A 4190-nucleotide genomic window follows, 5' to 3' on the forward strand; every position below is an offset into this window, starting at 1 on the left:
TAGGTGTTTAACTGGGTTTAGGTGTTTAATTAGCTGGTTAGGTGTTTAATGAGCATGTTAGATATTTAATTATCCAGTTAGGTGTTTAGTTAGCTGGTTAGGTGTTTAATTAGCATGTTAGGTATTTAATTATGTGGTTAGGTGTTTAATTAGCTGGTTAGGTGTTTAACTGGTTTTAGGTGTTTAATTAGCTGGTGTTAGGTATTTAATTATCTGGTTAGGTGTTTAATTAGCTGGTTTAGGAGAGTTCAGCTGGCTAGGTGTTTAACTAGCTGGTTTTAGCTGTTCAATTAGCTGGTTTTAAGTGTTCAACCAGCTGGTTTTAGCTGTTCCAGCCTCCCCCCAAAGGATGTTTTTGAGGCCTCCTGTTCCTGCCCTTCCCTCTCACCTCCAGCTGGCAGCAGCTCCTCCAACAAGTGTCTCCAGGCACTTATTTCACACCAAAGTCACCCTCACCTTCCTCTCAGCTGCCCCAAATGCCCAGCCTGGCCCTGCCTTCCTCCTCTGGAGGGCAAAACTGACCCTACGGCGACTTTTGGAGGACAAAGATTTACCTTTGGGAACATAGCTGGAGTTTGGAGACAAATGTGGTTGTAGTAACTTGCATTCTAAAGGTTAAAAATAAGCATTAAGTTAAATCTCTTCAAGATCATCATGAATTTTATCAGTCCAGCCAACTGAGAGAGGATGAACAGTGAGCACAACAGAAAATCAACTCCCTCCTCTCCTCTGGCCAATTCTGCACCTTCCCAAAAGGCAAATCCCCCCCTTTTTTTTTTTTTCCCCCCAGGTTTTTCTCTCCTACACCTCTGATTAAAACACCCACCAAGTGAAAATTTGGCTTTTATGGGGACCAGGACTGGATAAATTAACACAAAAAGGGGGATTGTGGAGGTTATATTTCCACTTAAAGCAGTTCAGGCTGCCACAAAATGACTTTTTAACCTCGGATTTCGACGGAGCTTCCCCTGCTTGGGAGAACCCCGTGGGTTTTCCTGGAAAACAGGTGATTCAGGAGCAATCCCACCCCATTCCCATGGTTTACCTGGGTGGTCTGTGCATATCCTTGAGCTGGCTGAGGTGCATAGGCGCTGTAGCTGTGGAATGAATGTAAAGATATTTTATAATCTCGCCCTAAGTCTGCATCACAAAACAATTTTTCCCCGCAGCCAAATGGGTTCTGCTGGAATTCTAAAGGATCTAAAAGCTCCAGGGAAAGCCTGAGGGTTTATAAAACATACCTGAGTAAAGCCTAAAGCACAGTTATCACTTATTTTTTTTAATGGCATCTTTTTGAAAAGAGGGAGGAGAAGCTACTTACCCCTGCTGAGCTGCAGCTTGGCTGTAGGTACTGTAATCTGCAAGAAAGGGGGAAAAAAGGTAGATAAAGGCTTAATAAAATTAAAAGTGGAAGAGCACAGCAGCTGGAATTGCCTGCTGGAATTCCAGCTTCCCCAAGGTGGAAGGGAAATGCCCTTTTTCAGGCCTTTTTTTTGGAGGGGAAACAAAACCTCTCTTCCCCTCCTTGTTGCTGCTGTTTGATCTCAATTGACCCCAATTTAACTGGCACCTCGGATGGATCCCAAGGGAGGGTGGGATTGGGGTTGGAACAAAGGGAAAATGGGGATTTGAGGCTTCTGAGGCTTCCAAACCCCCTCCCCAGCCTGGTTTGGAAGGGCCAGGAGGGAAGTTTTGGGGTTGCAGAAACCACCACGTTCCCCCTCCCCCTTTCAAGGACCCACCTAAAGGGCTGGGAAGTTGCATCCCTTGTGTCCTGGCAGGGTGGGATTTGGGAAGCTGGGAGTGATTCCTGTCCCAAATCCCCATCAACACCTTGATTTAGAGGAGAAGCAAAATCCTGGAAATCCAAGTACAAAGCCTGGGAATCCAAGCACAAACTTGGTTTGCTGGCAGGGATGGCAAATGAATCCACAGGGCAATTAGGAGGCTAAATTTGGGATGATTGCAGCTCCCACTTCCCTCAAAGGCACCAATTCCAGCTGCCAACCTCTGGAGCGAGGGAGGAATCCATCATTCCAACCAGGCAGACCCCAGCTCTCCCAGGATCACGGAATTCCTGAGCTCAGGGATGAGCCCAGACCTCGCTGGGCTCTGCTGCTCAGCCAGAGGCAGGAGCTGGATTTGGTGCAGCATTCCCAGATTTCCACCCCTCTGTGGGAAGAGATTCCAGTGTTCCCATCACCATCACACCTCTGGGGATGCTGATCCCAGCCACAGACCCCAGTTTATCCCAGGATCATGGACTGCTCTGAGTTGGGAAGGACCCTCACAGCTCATCCAGTCCAACTCCTGCCCCTGCTCAGGAATTCCAGGAAGGACCTGAAGGGCTCTAAAGCCGTTATCCCGCTGTTCCCAAGGCGATGGAGCCCCGGGAATCACTCGGAAAACACCCTCTCCACACACCACAACCTCCGGTGGGCTCATCCCTGCTGCAACTTTCCTCCCAAGCCTCTCCATGTGCTCCCAGCTTTTCCTCCTGCTCCCTTCCCTGCCGGCAGAGCTGATCCCTGCCTGGTGATCCCAGCAGGAATTCCTGGCAGTTACTAATTCCTTTGACCTTGCCCAGCACATCAGGAGCTGCCCCAAACACCTCCCAGGACACAGAGACACCAGCCTGTTCTCCCAAGGCTTCCCTGAGCCCGGGATTCACGGCACAACTTCAACTCCTCCGGCACAATTCCCACTTCCCTCACGAGTTGAAACATTTTCCACGTTAAATTCAGTGTTTTAGGCTTTTTTTTTGATTCGGTTTTTGTGACTCTGCTAATCCTGAGTGTTAATTAATACCTGATCCCCTCACCCAGTTTCCCTCTCCCACTCCATCAAGCCCTGCTCCTCTTTTCCCTGCCTCCAAAATTCCTCATTAAATTCCCATTTTTCAGTCCCCTTTTGGCCTCCAGCTCCACACAGGGGCATCAATTAACCCCCTTCAAAAACCCCCCTCCTCAAAGTCCCACCCAAACCCAACATCTCCCCCTTGGCAGGACTTAATTCCAGGTGTGGAATCTGGGATCCTTCTCTTTTAATTCACCCAGACTGAGACAAAAGGTAAACATTAATAAAAAAATAACATTATGGTTCATTTAGTTAAACCCATCTCCCGGCTTTTATTTCCTGGGGGAAATTAATCTTCATCCTTTAATTTCACCAGGCTCAGGAGCACAACAGCAGCCCAAAATAGCAGCTCCCAAGTGGAACAATTCCATGAATTAAGGGAAAAGACAGCTGTGGGTTTAACCCCCATTTTGACAATTCCATTGCTAAATATTTCTTTACTTACTTAAAATATTTTTAAGCTCTCCAAGGTGCTATTAATGATATTCCCTCACATTCCATGGCCTGGGATGTTTTCCTTCATGGAAAAATGGGAAATCCTCTTTATGGGACATCAGACTTTGGGCTTTAAGGCACTTTAAAGGTGACGCTGCCACAGTTGGGGAGTCTCAGTTTTAAACTGTTTGTATCGACTTGGAGCCCTCGTGGAACAACGTGTTTCCTTCCTCCTGTGGTGGTTCCCTGGTTTATTCCAATCAATTTGGAGCCACGGAGAGGATGGAAAACATCCCTTTCCTATGGGGAAAAGCTGGGAGAGCTGGGGGGGTTCACCTGGAAGAGAAGGCTCCAGGGAGAGCTGAGAGCCCCTTGCAGGGCCTAAAGGGGCTCCAGGAGAGCTGGAGAGGGACTGGGGACAAGGGATGGAGGGACAGGACACAGGGAATGGCTTCCCACTGCCAGCAGGCAGGAATAGATGGGATATTGGGAGGGTGGTGAGGTCCTGGAATGGATTTCCCAGAGGATGCCCCATCCCTGGAGGTGCCCAAGGGCAGGCTGGATAAACCTGCAGCACGCCGGGCTAGCGGAAGGTGTCGGTGCCCGCGGCAGGGGCGGGATGAGACGATTCCCAAGGTCCCCTCCCACCCGACCCATTCCCTGCTTCCACGTTCCCGACAGGGCCGAGGCGCGGGGGGACCCCCGGCTCGCCGCACAGCGCCGGGAACCCCTCGGTGGCCGGTGAGCGACGGGGCCGCCACTCAAACACCGCGCACTGAGGGGAAGCCCCCGCGGCCGCGCGGCCCCTCCCGGCGAGGCCCCTGCGGGGGGGACACGGGGCGGGACGGGCCCCGCACGGCCCGACCCCCGCGGCCGCCGGGGGCGCGGCTCTACAAGCG

At 50.7% G+C, this 4190-nt stretch overlaps 1 protein-coding gene across 1 annotated transcript in view; it reads right to left on the reverse strand.

The window, feature by feature from the left end:
* The window catches only part of EWSR1 (EWS RNA binding protein 1), a 21842-nt gene extending 20405 nt beyond the window's left edge, over positions 1-1437 (reverse strand). Inside the window, exons 1-2 of the mRNA XM_027669566.1 lie at positions 1322-1437; positions 1046-1097 (exon numbers count right to left, since the gene is read on the reverse strand). The gene's annotated coding sequence lies outside the window, so the exon portion shown is untranslated. The remainder of the gene's footprint in view (positions 1-1045; positions 1098-1321) is intronic.
* Between the last annotated feature and the right edge of the window lie 2753 nt (positions 1438-4190).

The sequence above is a fragment of the Corapipo altera genome, unplaced genomic scaffold, assembly GCF_003945725.1.
Source record: "Corapipo altera isolate COAL_440 unplaced genomic scaffold, ASM394572v1 162, whole genome shotgun sequence".
Taxonomy (NCBI): domain Eukaryota; kingdom Metazoa; phylum Chordata; class Aves; order Passeriformes; family Pipridae; genus Corapipo; species Corapipo altera.